This window comes from Pan troglodytes, chromosome 6, assembly GCF_028858775.2.
Source record: "Pan troglodytes isolate AG18354 chromosome 6, NHGRI_mPanTro3-v2.0_pri, whole genome shotgun sequence".
In the NCBI taxonomy this organism is placed as follows: Eukaryota; Metazoa; Chordata; class Mammalia; order Primates; family Hominidae; genus Pan; species Pan troglodytes.
In genome coordinates, this window is record NC_072404.2 from 63,288,383 (window position 1) to 63,309,286 (window position 20,904).

Sequence of the window (20,904 nt, forward strand, 5' to 3'; positions counted from 1 at the left end):
ATATTAAACATCAAGTCTCAGGTGGATGCCCAGGCCCCATGTGTACACCAGGCCCCAAGTAGACAGTGGATGCCAGCTGAACATCAGCCCCAAGGTTGACACCCATACTACAGGTGGATATCAGGCCCCAGGTGAATACCTATGCTTCAGGTGTGCATCAGTCCCCAGGTGAACATAAGGCCACAGATAGACATCAGGCCTCAGGTGCACATCTGGCTCCAGGTAAACATCAGGTCTTACGTGGATACCCAATCCCCAGGTGGACATCAGAGACCAGGTTGACACAAATCCCAGTGGGTATCATGTCCCAGTGGACGTCCAGGCACCAGGTAACTGTAACCACTGTAACGAGAAATGGTAGGTCTAAGTACCATCATGCTCCTTGCTCACAAAAGGATGCTTAGCTATTTTATTCAAAATACAACTCCATTCATCACTCTGAGCAGCGATGTGTAGAAAGGAAAGAAAAATAAACCAGGCCCCAAGGAATCCATCAAAAATGAGGTAGATATTATAAGGGACAGAAATCCCCAAAGGAAATGTTATAGTTGACATAGAATAGTCTTTAAAACCCATTAATTTTCTCACACATTTGATACAAAGCATTATTTCCAGAGACTGAACCTAGAAAGAATTGCTTAAGACTAGGAGTCTTGTTCCAGTGTAGATCCCACACTGTTGAACATCTATACTTAGTACATCACATTATACATAGCACGGACATGACCTGTGTGCATTTAATTTTCTAATCCTTGTTCATCTCTGGCATATTTTACATATATATATATATAACATATATAACATACATACATACAAGTACACATGCACAAAAAGTATATAAGGGTAGGATAGTATAATTGTGCAGTAACGTTTCTTGTGAAAGTGGTGGAAAGTGGATTGCGTTGGCGACATGCTGGAATGTGCTTCCATTGGCAGAAGTAAGGCTTTCAAAACTAGTCGTTTCATTTTTCTCTAGCAACTGGGAATATTAATAATTGAAGATGTGTTGGTATAAAAATAATCATAATCACAATGAAGTGGTGTTAATAATTCTATCACAAGATATAATAGACATTATAGATATTATAAGATGTCAAAAAAAAGAAGATGCCACAAAATCTTTGAGATGATTGACACGTTAAATGCAGCCTCCTGTGCTGCCCTGGGGCGCCACTCTCACTGGGTTCTTGGCGGTGCTCACCCTACTCCACCTGCTCAACCCAGGCTCCTGCGCCCCCGGAGTCACGCCATGGGAGCGAGGAGCTTGCCGAGGCCCTAGACAGGGACCATGAGGAGGGGGTGCACGTGGAGTCCCCGCGGATAGGCTGGACGCCGGGCAGGAGCCTTTGCGGGGGTGCACAGCCTTCTCTGGAAGCCCTGGTCGCTGCCCGGTGCCTGCTGCGCCCTGCGAGCTCCACGGCGGTGGAGCCAGGCCTGCACTGCCTGCTCTCGGCCCTGCCTGCGGACCCTCTGCTCTTTGTCTTGCCCGTGGGGCCCGGGGCCTCAGCTGGCCCGGGATTCCTGAAGTTAGCTGATGATGGGCTGGCCTCTGGGACTGGGTCGTGGGCCTTGTGCACTGGCCGCCACGTCACCAGCGCCTACCCGGGGTGCTGCTGGAGATGCGGGATGCCCGGGCTCGGGCTCTGCTGGGTCCCCTGGCGCTGCGAACCCCGTCACCTTCCATCGCGGCCACCATGCTTCCCGCTGGTCAGCCCTGTTCTGCAGCCTTCCTGCGACCCCTCTGGCCCCAAGGAGGCATCACTCACAGCCGCTTGCGACACCGGGGCCGCCTGAACCTCCGCCAGGGCTGCGCCGCGCAAGTGGCTCCAGCCAGCCAGCCCTGGCCCATGAGCAGGACTTTCCGCTCCTCGAGATGATCGCCCTCGGCAGGGATACACGGCTATGGAGGAGGCAGCGGATACCTTCCAAAGTTTGTGGACACTCTTCTGCCACACCCAAAGTTTCACCATCAGCTGCGATGCCGACTGGGGCGTAGAGACCACTCCAGGATGTGGACCAGGCAGTGCCTTTGCTGGGCATCCGCAGAGCTGACCACCCCAAGTGCAGACCCGCACTTCGTGTAACTCCTACTGCACGTTCCACATCCAAAGTTCTGTTACCATTTCTAAGCAAGAGAAATCAAAAGAAACTGAAATCAGAAAGAAAGAGAGACAGAGAGAGAAAGCCATGAGCAAAAAAAAAAAAAAAAAAAAAAAAAAAAAAAAAAAAAAAGAGCAAAGCCTTTTGGAAAGCATAAAACACCCCAAAGCCAAAAACTAATTCTTATCTCTTTTAAACCTTCTGCACTTCTCCAATGATGAATGATTTTTTTTTTTTTTACCACTGACAATTCGTAATTATTAACTTCTCCGGCATTAATGAATAGAAATTGAATCACATGTGGGAGTATAATTTGTATCATATGAAGCTTTTCATATTTTAAAAAATAATTGTTCAGTTTTTCTCCATGGATTAACAATTAATGGAAAATTTTCAACATTGCTGTGTTAATGTCTCCTGAGATAATTAGATGTGAATAATCTTTTATAAACATAATTTCCTGGGTGGAATTTCTCATCTTCAGGAGCTCCATAAATAACCATGTCCCAAGAGAACTGTGAATTTGGGAACTGCAAGAACTGAGTCCCAACTTGTCCAGCCTGGAAGCTTTTGGGTGATCACTCTTGCAGATGACTTCACTGCCTTCTGTTGAAGGGCCAGTGAGAGCCTGGGGGTTTCAACCTGCAAGAGCCTTACCATTTTAGGGTTAGCTTTAACAATGAGGAAAAGGCATACTTTTTTGATATTCTCCGTATGTAATAAAATAGTTACCAAAACAAAGCAAAGTGTGAGTGGTGACTGTTGAGAGGACCCTTTCTATCTTTGCTGGATTCCCAGAGATTTCTGGGTTTCTTTTGGAGTCGATAGTATTTCCATGTTAATTCTGAGCTCTTAAAACCCACAATATGAGTTGCAGCCAGTGACTAGAGTTGCAGCCAGTGACTAGTGTTGCAGCTTGTTAAACTGATCACTGGTGGTAGAGCCTTTTCATTCTGCTCACTTCTTAAAAGGTCGGCTTGGTCAGGGATTAGTGCTCCCTTGCCAGAAATAAGCAGTTAGGAATCAAGTAAAGGAGTCAGCTAAAAGCGTAATTACTAAGTAGTGAGGTCACAGCTAGATGGTTGTTGATCTCATTTTCTCTCTGCTGCTGATTTCAAGGCTTTACACCATGTTTTGATGTAACATAGAATGTATACTATGAAGGACAAATAGTCTGTTAGCTTCTTGGAGCTATGCTCCATTACTGGAGCAGGGGACAACAATTTGAAGGACATTACTACTTAGACAGTTTAATCTGCCTTTGGCTAGAATAAACTTCAAGTTCCAAGGGCTGGGTTCAGTTGTTATGCAAATTTAGATTGTTGCGGTAAAATTTCCAAATAAAAGGATAGGACTCTTTAGATGAAATAAGAATTTAACTGTATTTGAACCCTGTTGAAGGCCAGACAAGTTTAGGCAAAATCCCATGACTGAACACTCTGTGATGAGTCCCTTTAAATTCCAACATATAATCTATGTTGGTAAATATGATACGTGCACTGGAAAAGGATGTGTATTCGGTAGTTGTTGAGTGTCATGTTCTGTATATGTCAGTTTATGTCAAGTTTCTTCATTGTGTTCATCAAATTTCCCTTTCTCTTATGGTTTTTCTTCTGTTGGTTCCATCGGTAATTGAAAGGTATGTTAAAATCTATATTGTAGATTAGTCCATTTTTCTTTTAGTTATATCAGTTTCTGTAGTAAATAATTTGAAGGGATATTTTATATTTATACATATTTAAAATTGGCATACTTTTCTAGTGACTGACATTGTAAAATCTTTTTTATCTTAGCTATATTTCTTGGCTTAAGACTAAACTTTCAATAATAACAAAGCAACATGAGCTTTGTGCTGATTAGTGTTTGCAGGCATGTTTTCCATCGTTTTACTTCCAAATGTCTGGATTCTTGTATTCAGATAAATTAAATAAACATAAAAAATAAATATAATATAAAACATTAAAAACTAAATATTCTAAAAATCCAGCCAGAGATGTTTCACTTTTAATTGAAGGGTTTAGGACCATGGCTCTCACACTGTGTGCTAAGGTGCCCTGAGATGCTGTGTTTAACTGACAGGGGCACCAGCGGATAGTGTGTGAGTATGTGTATGTGTGTGTGTGTATTTGAGATGGGGGTCTCACTCTGTCCCCCTGGCTGGAGTGGAGTGTGAGGTCTAGGCTCACTGCAGCCTCTGCCTCCCTGAGTAGCTGGGACAACAGGCATGCACCACCACGCCTGGCTAAGTTTTGTAATTTTAGTAGAGACGGGGTTTTGCCATGTTGCCCAGGCTGTAAATTTTTGAGAGAAACAAAGCAACATTTGCTGGAAACCTTAAGAACTACTAGCCTGAGGCAGTTCATAGTTTCAAAAGTAGTTAGTTAGAAGTGCATTTCTTTACCTTTAAGGTGGGTGTTGTTAATCACCGCGATGAAAGCAAGTATTGTGCTAAAGTCAGTGTGGAATAGGAATAAGGTCCAGTGGTTGAGATCCAGTCCGATTTTAAGATTTGAAAAGTTGTGCTGTGTGCCCAACAGGCACAAACATCCCATTAGTAAGTAAATTGTGCTTTTTTAAGAAAGAAACAAAAATACTGTTTCTACTTCCATTGCGTGTTATTTTTTATGTGTACTTGCAAATCCATCACCAAAATAAAAATAATGAACATATCCAGCACTCATAAACGTTTCCCCTTGCCCTTTTATAATCCCAAACTTTCTGTATCTTCCTACCTTACCACTCTCCCTGGCAATCACCAATCTGTCACTATAAAATAGTTTGCCTTGTCTAGACATTTATATAAATGAAATGTAGTATGCACCCTTTTTTGGAGGGGTCTGGCATCTTTCACACAGCATAATTATTTTGAGATTCAGCTATATTGCAGGCATCAATAGGTCATGAATTTTATAACTAAGTAGTATTCTGTTGTGCAGATCGGTCACAACTTACATATCCATTTGCCTGTTGATGGGTTTTTGCATTGCTTCCGGTTTTGGACTTATACAAATACATTTGCAATGAACATTCATGTACATAAGTTCCTATAACTTTGAGTAAATATTAGGAGTGCAATAGCTAATAGGTTTAGGTTTAGTTTTAAGAGACTGTCAAAATGTTTGCTAAAATGGTTGTACCATTTTATATTTTTATCAGCAGTATATAAGAATTCCACACTCTTGCCAACACTTTGTATGGGCCTTCTTTTAAAGTTTTAGACATTTTCATGTGTGTACAGTAGTATTTTATTGTGGTTCCATAATGCCTAATAATATCTAGTATCTATGTACTTACATGCCATCTGTATATATTTGGTAAAGTGTATGTTCACTTTTTTTTTGGCTTCTTCTTTTTTTGTTTTTTTCTTTGCTTTTTTTCTCATTATTAAATTTTAATAGTTTCTTTATATACTCTGGATTCAAATCCCTTATTAGATATGAGACTTGCCAGTATTTTCCCCTTGAATTTTCTTTTTTGTTCTCATAACACTATCTTTCAATTAGCAGATGCTCTTAATTTTGATGGGGTCCAATTTATTAATTGTTCTCATGCATTTGGTTTCTGGGGCTTCATCGAAGACATTTTTGATTAATTGAATATTATGAAGTTTTTTTTCTTTATTTTCATCTAAAAGTTCATATCTTTTAATACTTTATTTTATATTTAAGTTAATGGTCCTATAAGTGACAGAGCTTTAACCCAAGTCACTGTCATGCATAGCTGGACCCAGGGGCTTATATAAAATCATCAAGAAATGTTCTCCTTCTTTCTCTTGACACTTTTCCTTTTGTTTTAGCCTCATTTTTTCCTTCTGAAGATGACTCTCTTCTCTCTCTGTAGCAAGAGACAGTGCTACAAATAACCTACTTTACTTTGTCCTCACAGACCACAGTGGTAGAAAAAGCAAGAGTCCTTCCTGATGATTCCAAAAAAAAAGTACTGAAACAGTTGCTATGATCCAAGGGTAGAGTCTTTTGCCAGAGCTGGGCATCATGATCGCCTCTAGGGCTGGGGCTGGTAGGTTGGGTCAGGCCTAGTTGGTGCTCATTGAAATGGTCCTCAAAGAAAAGGGGGGCTCTCAAGAGGAGGGTTGCTGAACACCCCACCAAAAAATAGCCACTGTGTACATACCTACAATTCCTTGCCAGTTTATAAGCAACTGGTTGGGTGGAAAATGACTAGAAATTCAGTTGTCATTAACTTTCCTTTATAATGTCAGTAGGATGAGCCATACATTTAACCTGTTGTGGGTTATGTCCATGATAGTCATTTCTGTGTATTAGGTATCAATTTGGAGTATCATCTGAAGAAATATACTATTTTGTGATGTTATCCTTAAATTAATATTTTTAGGATAAAGAATTATAGGATGAAAGAAAAGTGTAGGATAGAAATAAAAGAATAGAGAAAATGAGAGCATGGATATACTGCAGAAAATGGCCAAACAGGAAAAGTACTTGTGAGAGGTACTGAAGTACATAAGTGATATCACATAGACCTCCAGGAAATTACAACTACTGGCATAAGAACAAATTATCCGAATAGTCTTTGCTAATACTGAGTCTTTTCTGCTTGCAAAACAAGTAAGAATGGTAAGGAATCGGGACATTGTTCAGATAGGCCTCAATGCATTTATTCATTTACCTGTTGATGGGGTTTGGGGGTATTAATGAAGGATGTTAAAAAATAATAATGGGCATGTTAGGTAATCATAATTGATTTGTCCATTTGGTGTGAAGAACATTTTGCCTACCTTCTTTTTTGTCGAGGGATTCATTTTCAATGTCATGTTGGATTCTATGGCTTACTAAATGTGTAATTGCCTATTTATGGATTCTGAAGAATTTTATAAAATGTATTTGCCAAACATTTTGAAAGCTTAGAACTTCTCCAAGGAAGAAGTTCTTTAGTGCTTTAGTGCTGCCCTGACAAATATGGTAGCCACAGCCATGTGAATATTGAGCATTTGAAATGTGGCTAGGCTGGATTGAGATGTGCTGTCAGGGGAAAACACACACCAGATTTTGAAGACTTAGTAGGAAATAAAATTAAACATATCTAATTAATAACTTTTATATTGGTTACACATTGACATAATATTATGTATGTATTTTACATATAAATATACATTCATGTGTATGTGTAATTAATATCTTCACATGAAATACTTCTCAATTACAATTGGAAGAATGATGACTTTGTGGTGGAGAAATCTGGCACAAACTTGATCATATGCCTCCTGCTGTGATGTCCTAGGAAGACCACAGCATTATTTCTGTGGTTTTCTTGTGAAAGATACGTGACCTAAGTGTGGATGTGGAAACCCATCAGATGGAAAAAGGTGAACACATCCTTCATAAATGCTTATGCTCTTTAAAACTCTTAAGGTTATGAAAAATAGGGCAAAACAGGGGAACTGTTTGAAGTTGAAGACTTCACCTTGTCTTCATGACATGACATGACATGACAATTAATGCAATGGGAAATTGTGGATTGGATCCTGGATTACAAAGTTCAAAAAAATGTATTTAGGGCGCCACTGAGAAAATTTGGATGAGATTATAACATCTGTTGATTGGACAGTAGTGTTGGGTGAATGCTGATATCCTGACATGGATGATTATGTTCTGGTTATGAGAACTTTCCCCAGATTCTTCATCGTTTGCCTATTGCATTCATGGACAATGTGGCGATGGTAGCAGGAGAAGATGCTACATGTTTCCAATAACATGAACTTCCCTGCAGCAGTGCTGCCTACTGCCCAGATGAGTGCCCTGACTGCCGACAATGAGCAATGCTGAGACCCTGGAAAGAGGAACTACCTTGCTTAGACCAGACAGATTTCTGGTAATGTTGTAATAATATTTTTTCCCTTCCTTCATGGAAGTGGTAAAGAACTGCCCTCACTGGAATAGATGCATATCGGAATATGGACTCTGCTTCATATGCTTCTCATAGCATCAAATTATTTACATTTGCTGAGTTCTTATTCTCTGCTATCATACAATTACTACTGATGATGGAGCTTATTTTATAAAAAAAGAAGTGATACAATGGGCTTCAGCCCGGATTTATTGGTCTTGTGACATCCCACATCACCCAGAGGAACATGACCTCACAAGAATCAGTTACTTCACCAACTGTGAGACCCTGAGGGGCTGGGTTTCTATCCTCCAAGATGTGTTAGATGCCCTGACCCAAGAGCACTCCTACCCAGAATGCATGGTTCCATGTAGCAAGGATCATTGTGATGGTGGTGATGATGATGGTGAGGATGGTGATGGTGAAGGTGGAGGTGGTGATAATGAAGTGATACTTATCTTGAGGATGATGAAGGTGATGATGATGGTGAGAATGGTATAGGTGAACATGGTGATAGTGAGAATGGTGATGGTGGTGATTGTGATGGTGATGATAAGGATGGTGATCGCGAAGGTGGTGATGATTATAGTGATAGTTATGGTGAGGATAATGGTGATGATGAGGATGATGATGATGAGAATGGTGATAGTGATGATGATAGTGAAGGTAATGATGATAATGATGATGATTATGAGGATGGGGAGGGTGACAATCATTATTACGGTGAGGATGGTGATGGTGAAGGTGGTGATAACGATAGCGATAGTTATGGTGAAGATGCTGGTGTTGATGATGGTGAGAATGGCGGGGGTGAGAATGGCGGGGGTAAGAATGGTGATGGCGATGATGATAGTGTTGGTGATTGTAAGGATGGTGATGGCGATCATGGTGATGATGATGATGGTGATGACTGGGCTATAAGGTAAAGGAGGCAGAAAAGTGGCAGTTTCTAGGAAGTATAGAGCCAGCTGGGAACTGCAAGGCAACCTTAGTGGGGGTGGAAGATGTCGGGCCCTTGCCTCATTTCTAGACATCTGGGGAAAGCTCACCCCTCACAGTAGTTCCAGGAACCCCTATCCAGCATTTCCTTCTCGCAATCAGCATGGAGCTTTTGGGGTGCAGAGAAGTGTCTTCTTTTCACTGCACTCTGTGGGAAGGGAAAATGGGGAGTGATATTTATGAACCCAGTATAATACAGTAGGGTCTCATCTCGTATATTTTGGGAGAATTTTCAGCTGAAGAGAGCAAGCCTCAGAGAAGTCAGGTAACTTTATCTTCAATAGCATCCAGTTGTGATTTATTGAGCAGTTACTATGTGCCAGGCAACATGCTGGGTGGTTCCTTATATGTTATCTCATGAAATCCTACAGCAACACAAGGAGACAGACATAACTACCCCATTTAAAAAATTGTGGTAAAATAAACTAAAATTTACTGTCTAACTATGTTTAAGTTTACATTTCTGTGGCATTAAATACATTCACAATGTTGTGCAACCAATTTCCAGAATGCTTTTCATCTTGTAAAACTACAATTCTGTAACTCATTTAAAAACTACTCCCCAATCCCCACCCTCCCCAGGACCTGGTAGCCACCATTCTCTTGTCTGTCTCTATGGATTTGACTACTCTAGGTGCCTTGGAAAAGTGGAATAATACAGCATTTGTCTTTTTGGTCTGGCTTATTTTGCTCAGCCTAATGTCCTCAAGGTTCATTCTTGACGCAGCAGGTGTCAGAATCTCCTTCCTTTTCAAGGCTGAACACTATTCCACTGTATGCATAGACAGCATTTTGTTGATCCGTCCATCCATCCATGGACACTTGGCTTGTTTCCACCTTTTGGTTATTGTCGATGATGCTGCTCTGAACGTGGTTGTGCAAGTATCTCTTCCAGGCTAGCCCCATTATACAGAAGAGCATAGAGAGATTCTGGGAGGAGGCATGACCTGCCTGGGGCCTTTGGTGAGGTGCTGGTGGAGGATCTCCCAGACCTCAAAGGCAGAGCTCCTCTCCCCACCCCATTGCCTTTCTTAGGACCTGCCTCCTGCTCCACCACACAGTGCCCACTCCCTGGTACTAGACTTGTTAAGGCCTCTTTTTTTTTTCTTTTATTTATTTATTTATTATTATTATACTTTAAGTTTTAGGGTACATGTGCACAATGTGCAGGTTAGTTACATATGTATAAGGCCTCTTGATCCCTGAAAGTTCAGGGACAGGAACTGGTGCACACAACTACAGTCACTCACTTCTCTGTCCCCTACTTCAGATTCTGTGCCAAAAAATACATGACAATGACCTGCTTTCCACTCTTTCACCAGATGTGGATGAGGCTCTTACTGCATGCCAGGCATGTGTGGGCACTGGATGGAGACCCCTGGGAAATGAGATGTGAGCTCCTCAAGGCCAGGGGCATCCCTTTCACTTGCTGCTACCCTGTGAGGGATGGAGGGGAACCCTGAAGCATTGGAGAAGTACATGAGTGACCTAGCTCAGATGATGATATCATAGTAACCCTGTTTATTATGACCTACCATGTGCCAGGCATTGTGCGAAGTAGTTTGCACACATTACCGGCTGTAAAGCTCAGAGACAACTGTAGGAGTGAATCTGTTATACCTCCCACTTTACAGGGGAGGAAACTGACCCCCAGAGAGGTGAACCAGTCTTCCCCAGGCCTTGCAGCTAGTCTCTGGGATGTGGATCCAGGTGGTCTGACTCAGAGATCCCCTTATCCTCTTGGTTTTTGTCCCTGCAGCCCTCTGGCGTGTCTCCAGGGCCCCGTACCCTTGGCCATCCCCAAGATGACCTGGACATGGGCTTCAGCAAAGGCAGCAACCCGAGCACATCTCCATTTGATAGGGAGGAAGCTCAGGCCCACCACAGGAGACCTGGGCTGCAGGTGGTGTAGGTGCTGGCTGAACCACGGTGCACCCATGTTGGAGGATGCATCCTAGGATGGGCAGAAGCAGGTGGTCTCCCTGCCCAACAACTGATAGTGGTACCTGAGAACAAAGGAGGAGGAGGCTTGGGACACAGGTATGGAGAAGCCCAAGAGGAAGAAGAAGATTTGGACTATGGGCTGCTGGATGGCCTCAAGGACCCCCTCCCAGAAAAGGAACTTTGAGACTTATACCCAGGGCTGAGATGAAAGTGCTCCCTATTTTCTACCCTGGAACTGCTGCAAACCTCAGTGTGACATCACAGGGCCTCATTTCCCTATTTGTAAAATCGGATTTTATGGGGGTTCCAATGAGACACTGGACCCAGAGCATTTTGGGAATTGTAAAAAATGTACAGTGAGGGAATAATTATTATCAATGGACCATTGCTCTTCCAATAGTTAGTATTCTTTAGCAAATATTTGAAGGTAAAATATGATTTGTTGAGGAGGTTTGCAGCAGCTGAGGCCCTCAAGAGTCTTTTCTGTCTCCATTCAAAGCTGGCCTCTGACAGGGACCTTCTTGGTGTTACCCCTGGGCCCCTCATCCTTTGTGCAGGCTTCTCACGGTTCTTATTTCTATTGCATCTTGTGGTTCCCTAGTGGATGGCATGCTCCGTCTTCACTCAGAGCTAACTGCATCTTCTCCAGGCCCATGTCCCTTGTGCAGCACCCACTGCTCCCTCACCAGGATTCAAAACCTTCTGTGACTGACCTCTGCTGACCTCCCAACTTTATCCCCCCTCATTCTTTCTGCTCCTCCAGTTCCTTGCCTGCGCACCTCAATCCTGTGGCTCACTCTCTCACCCAAGCTGTTCTCCATCAGGATTTCCTTGGCTCCCTTTTCTGCTAGGCAAATTTGTGTTCATCCTTCCAAGCCCTGCACAGATGTCCTCCTCTGAAAGCTCTCCCTGAGGTCACAGAGTCCTGGAAAAAGGTAGTCCTTGCTCCTCTGCTGCCTCTGGGTTTTGTGCCTTTATCACTTTGGTGTGACTGCCTGCCTCCTGCTGAAGGGAGGCATTTTGGCTTTACTCACCTCAGTATCTCCTGGGTCCAGCTGGGTGTCTGGCCTGGCACAGAATCGGTGCTCATCAAGGGTGTATAGAACTCACAAGGACCCAGGAATGTTTGGCAAATAATACCACCCTCCCACACTTCTCCAATGTTTACTTTCTAAGCTCCTTTACTCTTTGACATTCAAATTTCTAAATGGCCTGTATGTATTTACAAAGCCTTGGAAAACGCCTTCAGAGGGCAAACACACCCCACCAGCAGAGTGTGTTTGCATTGACTAGGATTATGGATGAAGTTGAGCTTTCTGGCAAATGAATCATTTGGCATTGGCTGAGTATCTGCTCTGTGCGGGATACTCAGCTGTGATCTCTAGAAAGAGAAGTGAACTACTGACGCAGTCCTTGACCCCGAAGAGCTCAGAATCCAGTGAGCTTGATTTCTTGTAAGTTAGAGACAGAGTTCAGAGCAGAGCTCAGGCAGGAGAAGAGAAGTAAGGTGGACACACCAGAGGCAGTGACAGCCACACAGCTGTCTGGGGACACTGAGTGCAGCAACAAATAGCTTAGGCTGCCTTGGCAGCCCAGGAAGGTATCACAGTCTCCTATTGCAGCATCTCAGTGATACTTTTGTTATGCTGATCTCTGCAAAGCCCCTCTGTGCCCCAGCCCAGGATGGTGGCAGCCATGCTGTAGAGAAAAGGTCAGTGACCAGGACCACAGGCTCAGAGCTTGCACCCTGGACCACCTGGGAATGGGAGCCCTTCACATGTTCTCTGCCTCTGTGTTCAGGTTGGGGGTTGGGGGTCCTTGTCAAGGAAGGGAGATGACCCCCATGCTGGGTCAAAAGGACACACTCCCAGGAACAGACTGTCTCTTCTTTCTGGGTAATTTCTGCCTCTGCAGTGAATGGTGAAACCAGACACATCCTCTCTGTTGGTATGACACAAAGACAGGCATTCCTGCTCATGGGCTGAATCTTCAGATGAGGGGAGGTGTAGCACACTCCTGTGCTCTGCTGACTAAGGCAGGGACACATGTCACCCCATCAGAATGAGTGCCAGACCAATGGCTACAATAAAATCATTTCCAATATTCAAAGGAGTCACCTTCATTCATCTACAAATAGTTTTCCTTTTCTTTTCTTTTCTTTTTTTTTTTTTTTTGAGACGGAGTCTTGCTCTGTCACCTAGGCTGGAGTGCAGTAGCATGATCTTGGCTCACCGCAACCTCCGCCTCCTGGGTTCAAGCAATTCTCCTGCCTCAGCCTCCCAGGTAGCTGGGACTACAGGCGCCCAACACCACATCTGGCTAATTTTTGTATTTTTCATAGAGACAAGGTTTCGCTATATTAGCCAGGCTTGTCTTGAGCTCCTGACCTTGTGATCCGCCCACCTTGGCCTCCTAAAGTGCTGAGATTACAGGTGTGAGCCACCGTGCCTGGCCCAAGTTTTTTTCTATAAAACCACCTGTTGCACTCAGGGTAGGGTAAATGACGCATCATGCCTGCTGGCAACATGGGCCCTATCTGGAAAGTGAGTGCCACCACCATGGCACAGTGCTGTGCAGTGCCTGTGTGGTGCTGAATCTCAGGAGCAGCCCCCATCCTGTGAACCACAACTACAGGGAAAGCCAAAAAAAGTGGTGGTGCCTAGGCATGTGCCCGGTGGAAGGGGGGAACAAGTGACATTTCCATCACAGCAATGAAAAATTAAAGAAAAGCTGGGAACCAGGAGGGGGCTTGTGACTGACCAGAGTCAAATTTTGAAATTCCTGCCAGAGGAGCAAAGAGGTTTCTGCAAAATTCACCCCACCGCCAAAGCTCCGTCGCCCAGGTAGCCCTCACACAACGTCCCCTGCAACAAGACCCAGCCCCAGCCCCAGCCCCAGACCCAGCCCAGTCCCCTTGGTTCCCTGACATTCGTTAAAGCCAAAAGATCCAGGGAGTCAGTCCACCCAGGAGCAGAGGAGAGGATGTCCCTCAAGAATGAGACAGGAAGTGCAGAGGAAATGTGACACAACCTGTGCTAGAAGACAAGGCAAGGCCAAGTCGGCTAGAGCTCATTCTAGGCAATCCACCCACCCATGAAGGGAAACATGGAGAACAAGCAAGCTTTTCTGTCTGAGACACTTATGGGAGCAAAGAGCTCCACGGTCACTAGATCTGCCCAATCAAGCAGAAACATGTTTGGAGAGAGAAACAATCATAACAGGGATCTCCAGGAAATGTCTTCCTGACAGAGTGGGAAGTCAAGGACTGGGAAGTCCCTCACGGACAGGGAAGACATGTGGCCAGAGCGTGAGGCATCTAGGACAGGGGAGGCAGAGCAAGAGGGAGGAAAGAGGAGAAGGAGCAAGAGGGAAGACAGCGCAGAGGGAGGACAGAGCAAGAAGGAGGACAGAGCAGAGGCCGGAGCCCAGGCAGGATACAGCATCGTGCCACCGCCACGGGTATAAGGGGAGGGGTTCCAAAAGGGTGGCTTGTCCAGAGAGGCCAGCGTTCCAATGACAGGGATTGTTGCCATCTCCGATTCCCGGCTTCCTCCTGCAGACTGTATTGTAGTGTGGCTTCATTTCTCAGAGAAGAGCCGTGAAAAGATAAAGTCATCTTCTCTGACGTGGGTCCGCTCCTCTCTTGCGGGACAAAGAGCTCCTGTAGGGCTCTTGTCCTCGGCTGCAGTGTGTTCATCTTGATCCTAGAAAAGAGGCCGCTCAGGATGGGGATGAGATTTCAATTGCTCCAGGACCGATGCATCTCCTCACATGGACCAGGTCTTCACACACCCAAAGCGGCTTCGCAGTGGCAAAAACAATTGACAACCAGCCTCATGACCCAGGCAGAGATGCAGAAAGAGGCTCACCAAAGACAGGCCGCCATGAGAGAAATCGCTTTGTGGTGCAAAGGGCGCATTCGGACAAAGACACACACACACATGGGCGCACACACACACAAACCGACAGAGAGAGGGAAAGAAACACACAGAGACTGAGAGACAGAGAGAGAAAAGAGAAACGGACACACACACAGACACACACAAACACACACACACAAACACAGACACACACACAGAGTCATACAGCAGAGGCATTGAAACTCACACCCCCAGGCAAGCCCTGAGGCTGCGGGGTTCTGCTCTCGACGAGAGCGACACTTGGGTGAGAGAGCAGCCCAGGGGCATGCAGGCAGACCTGTCCTCGAGATGACGGCGGCACGACTTTTGGGGAGACTCACCCCAACCAACACCGTCTGGGCAGGCCTGAGGCTGGGATGCCGTGCTGCCTCCCCCAGACTCGGCCTGGGGTTTCCTCATCCTGGTCAGCCCTTTGCGACTCCTGGCAGCCGGAGACGTCCCTGTCGACCCCGTGGAGAGGTCAGGCCGGAGTCTCAGAGCCCCGACACCCAAGCACTGCCACGGAGGGCTCCTGTTAGCCAAGCCTCCGGGACTGGTTTCTAAGACAACCGTGGGAACCACTGTGAGGGGAGAAGGCGCTCGCGCCTCACGCATGCGCATTGGCTGGGCCAACTGGCTCTCCGCTCCTGGCAGTCAGGCCGCGTCCCCTTTAAAGAACGCCGCCGCGGCGGCGGCGGCGTCTGGATCTGGGGTCCAGTTTGGGGCAGCGTGGGAGAGGGGGCCGCGGGTGTCTTGTCCTGTCCCAGGGCCAAACCCCCAGGAGTCCTGCCCTCAGGACCTCCTGGAGCCGACTTCCACCGAGGGAGGGGGAGCTTCAGGATGACTCCCCTGAAGATCTGATTTTGGCCCCCTACGAGTGAGATAGGATGGGCTCACCGCATCTGGTGAGGCAGGCAGGGCCTCGCTGCAGCACAGAATGATGCCATAGGTCTCAAGGCCTAGTGTCAGCTGCAACTTCACTGATCCATCAGCCCTCTGTGTCCCTCCTCCTTGGAAAGAGCAGTGGCCTGCCCGGCTTCTAAAAGCCCTGGGGCTCCGGAAAGCCGACTGCTCTTTACAGGACTCGAGCAAACAGGAACAGGGGCGAATCCGAGGGGGAGACCATGTGACCACACGCGGCACTGGCGTATCCCACAGTGGATGGTGTGAACGTGTGTCACCGGAGGCATACGGGGCCACCGTGAAACAAACGGTGGTGTCCAGGCATGTGCCGGTGGAAGGGGGGAACGAGGGAACTTTCCCTCAATGCCAAGGAAAATCAAAGAACACCTGGGACCCGGGGGGTAGGAGTCCTGTTCCTGACCCAAGCCACGTTTTCCAATGCCTACCAGGGGAGCAAAGAGGTTTCTGCAAAATTCGCCCCACCCCCAACCCTCCACCGCCCCAGTAGCCCTGACGCAACTTCGGCTGCACCCAGCCCCAGCCCAGTCCCTTTGGTTCCCTGATATTCGTTTCGGCCAGAAGATCAAGGGAGTCAGTGCACCCTGGAGCAGAGGAGAGGATGTCCCACAAGAATGAGACAGGAAGTGCTGAGGAAATGCGACACCACCTGTCCTGTAAGACAAGGCCAGTCACGGTCGCCCAGCGCTCATTCTAGGCAATCCACCCACCCATGAGGGGAAACGTGGAGAAGAAGGAATCTTCCCTGCCTGAGACAGGAATGGAAACCAAGAGCTCCAGGGTCATGAGACCTGCCCAATCCAGCAGAAACACGTTTGGAGAGAGAAACAATCGTGTGACACGGATCTCCAGGAAGTGTCTCCCTGACGGACTGTGAAGTCATCTTTCTTGAAGACATTTGGCCAGAGCGAGAGGCATCCAGGCCCCTGAGAAACAGGAGACGCAGAGTAAGAGGGAGGACAGGGCAGAGGCCGGAGCCCAGGCAGGATACTGCACCTTGCCACCACCGCGGTCATAAGGGGAGGTGGTCCCAAAGGGTGGCTTGTCCGGAGAGGCCAGCGTTCCAGTGACAGGGATTGTTGCCATCACCCATTCCCGGCTTCCTCTTGCAGACCGTATCGTGGTGTGGCTTCATTTCTCAGAGAAGAGCCGTGAAAAGATACAAGCATCTTCTCTGACGTGGGTCCACTGCTCTCCTGCGGGACAAAGAGCCCCTGTGGGGCTCTTGTCCTCAGCTGCAGTGTGTTCATCTTGATCCTAGAAAAGAGGCCGCTCAGGATGGGGATGAGATTTCAGTTGCTCCGGGACCGACGCATCTCCTCACGTGGGCCAGGTCTTCACACACACAAAGCGGATCCAGGGCGGCGAAAACGATTGACAACCGGCCCTCATGACCCAGGCAGAGGCGCAGAAAGAGGCTCACCAAAGACGGGCCGCCATGCCAGAAGCCGCTTTGTGGCGCACAGGGCACATTCGGCCAAAGACACACACGCACACGGGCACACACACACAAACCCACAGAGAGAGGGAAGGAAACACACGGAGACTGAGGGACAGAGACAGAAGAGAGAATGGGTGACACACACACAGACACACACACACAGACACACCCAGATACACACACAGAGTCATGCAGCAGAAGCATTGAAACACACACCGCCAGCCAAGCCCTGAGCCTGCGGAGTTCTGCTCTCAACGAGAACAACCCCTGGGTGTGAGAGCAGCCCAGGGGCACGCAGGCCGACCTGTCCTCGAGATCACGGCGGCACGACTTTTGGGGAGACTCACCCCAACCAACACCGTCTGGGAAGGCCTGGGGCTGGGATGCGGTGCTGCTTCCTCCGGACTCCGCCTGGTGTTTCCTCATCCTGGTCAGCCCTTTGTGACTCCTGGCATCCGGAGAGGTTCCCGTCGACCCCGTGGAGAGGTCAGGCCGGAGCCTCAGAGCCCCGACACCCAAGCACTGCCACGGTAGGCTCCCACTTTGCCAAGCCTCGAGGACTGGTTTCTACGACAACCGTGGGAAGCACTGTGATGGGAGAAGCTGCTCGCGCCTCGCGCATGCGTATTGGCTGGTCCGACTCGCGCTCCCCTCATGGCAGTCAGGCTGCATCCCCTTTAAATAACGCCACCGCTACTTGGCAGCGGCGAGGCTCCTGATGCAGCTGAGGCAGCGGCTGGATCCGGGGTCCAGTTTGGGGCGGCGTGGGAGATTGGGCCTTGAGTATCGTGTCCCAGGGCCAAACCCCCAGGAGTCCAGTCTTCAGGACCTCCTTGATCCGACTTCCACCGATGGAGGGGGAACTTCAGGGCACCTACTGGGTTCTCAGGACTCCTCTTCAGATCCTAGTTTGGACCCCTCCTTGTTAGAAAGGATAAGCTCAGCACATCTGGTTATTCAGGCAGGGCGTCGCTGCAGCACAGAATGTTCACATGGCCCTGAAGCCGTGGTGTCAGCTGAAAGTTCACTAATCAGTGAGCCCTCTGCCTCCCTCCTCCGTTGAAAGAGCAGTGACCTGCTCCGCTTCTAAAAGCTGTTGGGCTCTTGCAAGCTGACATGGCTTTCCAGGATAGGTGCAAACAGGGACGGTGCAAATCCGAGGTGGAGACAATGCGATCACGCATGGCACTCGCGTATTTCACAGCAGATGGTGTGAATGTGTGTCACCGGAGGCATATGTTGTGATGGCGAAACCAACATTGGTGTCCAGGCATGTGCCCAGTGGAAAGGCGGAACAAGTGGCCTTTCCCTGAGCTTGAAGGAAAATCAAAGGACACCTGGGAACAAGGAGGAGGCCTGGGCCTCAGTCCAAGCCGCATTTTGAAATGCCTGCCAGAGGAGCAAGGAGTTTTCTGCAACATTCACCCCACCCCGAAGCCCCTCCCCTGCCCAGGTAGCCCTGATGCAACCTTCCCTGCACCCAGCCCCAACCCCTTCCCCAGGGCCAGCCCAGTTCCTTTGGTTTCCTGACGTTCGTTACAGCCAAAAGATTCAGGGAGTCAGTCCACCTATGCGCAGAGGAGAGGATATCCCTCATTTGTGAGACTGGACGTGCAGAGATAATGGGACACCATCTGTCCTAAAAGACAAGGCCAGTCACGGTTGCCTAGCGCTCATTCTAGGGAATCCACCCACCCATGAGGTGAAACAAGGAGACCAAGGAAGCTTCCCTGTCTGAGACACGTATGGAAGCCAAGTGTTCCAGGCTCATCAGACCTGCCTAATCCAGCAGAAACAGGTTTGGAGAGAGAAAGAGTCATGACACGGATCTCCAGGAAGTGTCTCCCTGATGGACTGGGAAGCGATCTTCGTATAAGTTATTCAGCCAGACCAAGAGGCAACTAGGCCCCTCAGAAACAGGGGAGACAGAGCAAGAGGGAGGACAGAGCAGAGGCCAGAGCCCAGGCAGGTTGCAGAACCTTGCCATCGCCACGGGCATAAGGGGAGGAGTGCGAAACACGTGACTTGTCCAGAGAGGCCAGCGTTCCAGGGACAGGGATTGTTGCTGTCTCCCATTCCCGGCTTCCTCTTCAGAATTGTATCATGGTTTGGCTTCATTGCTCAGCGAAGAGCCATGCAGGGGTACAGCCATCTTCTTGAAGGTGGGTCTGCTCCTCTCCTGCCGGACAATGAGCTGCTGTGGGGTTTTGTCCTGGGCTGGAGTGTGGTCCTCTTGATCCTAGAAAAGAGGCCGCTCAGGATGGGGATGAGACTTTGATTGCTCTGGGACCGACGCATCTCCTCACGTGATCGAGGCCTTCACAAACCCAAAGTGGAACCGCCGTGAAAATGATGGGCAACCGGCCACAGGACCCAGGCAGAGACACAGAAAGAGGCTAACCAAAGACTGGGAGACATGCAAAAAATCGCATTTTGGCGAACAGAGCACATTCGTCCAAAGACACACACGCACACGGGCATACACACACAAACACACACACACACGCAGACCCATAGAGAGAGGGAAAGAAACACACAGAGGGTGAGAGACAGAGAAGAGATAATGGGAGACACACACACACACAGAGTCCCACTGCAGTGGCACAGAAACACACACTCCCAGGCAACCCCTGAGGCTAAATAATAGTGGAAAATATGTATCTAAGAATACACTTGGAACAGAAATGTGAAAAACCAAAAGTAAGACATATTATGAAGGATCAAATATAAAATGACCCAGTGCTAAAGAGGCAACAAAGAAAATTGTAGAAGAAAATGACAAGAGGCATTGTGCCTTAATGAGTTTGTGCTACTATATAAGAAAATACACTAGGTTGGGTAATTTCTGAAGAACAGAAATGTATTTCTCACAGTTCCATAGGCTGGAAGTCCAAGATCAAGGTGCCAGCAGGATTGGTGTCTGGTGAGGGTCTGCTCTCTGCATCCAAGATGCTATCTTGAGCACTGTGTCTTCAGGAGGAAATGCACTGTGTCCTCACATGGCAGAAGGTGGAAGGGCAAAACAGGGGAAGCCCACTCCCTCCAGTCCTTGTGTAAGGATCCTAAACTCATTCGTGAAGACTCTCCCTTCATGACTGAATCACTAGCTAAAAGCCCTACTTCCTAATCCTATGACATTGGTGATTAATTTTAGGGGGACACATTCAGAGCATAGCACCCTATATTCAATTTCTTAAAAATTATTTTGTTGTTTTGCTTTTCTGTTTTTCAAATGGCTTAAAGTGCACAAAATTGGATTAATCATAATCCTTGGATCATAGGATACCTTGGCTCCATTTCATCCTTGTCTGTGCCTGGGCCTCTGTGTAAATGTATTTGAACAACATGGTAATTACTTGTGAACTTACAACACAACCAAAGAACTAGGGTTCTGACCCTAACATCTCCTCCTCTGTCCTTTTTCCCAATTTTCACCCTTCAGCCCGAGGGTAACTACTACCCTGAATTTATGTTTAGGATTCTCTTCCTTTAAAAAAAAACATTGTTTTATTGCATACATATGATTACCCTAAATGACATATTATTTAGTTTTTAAGGGTATAATTTATTTACCCATTCTTCTATTAATTTACCCATTCTCCTATTAATGAACATTTGGCTTACTTCCAGATTTTTGCTATTACGAATGGCATTACATGAGCATTTTTTTTTTTTTTTTTTACTACTTCTGGTACATATGGGCAAGAGTTTCTCCAGGGCCTATGGTAGAGGAATTAC

The 20,904-nt window shown here is 47.0% G+C and overlaps 1 long non-coding RNA gene across 1 annotated transcript; it reads right to left on the minus strand.

Moving 5' to 3' along the window:
• Positions 1 to 838: 838 nt before the first annotated feature.
• LOC134810536 (uncharacterized) lies at positions 839 to 18,316 on the minus strand. The gene is made up of 3 exons (XR_010158859.1): positions 17,514 to 18,316; positions 9,012 to 9,109; positions 839 to 2,125 (listed from the first exon to the last, which is right to left on the minus strand). It is a non-coding gene; the product is annotated as an uncharacterized LOC134810536 (long non-coding RNA).
• Between the last annotated feature and the right edge of the window lie 2,588 nt (positions 18,317 to 20,904).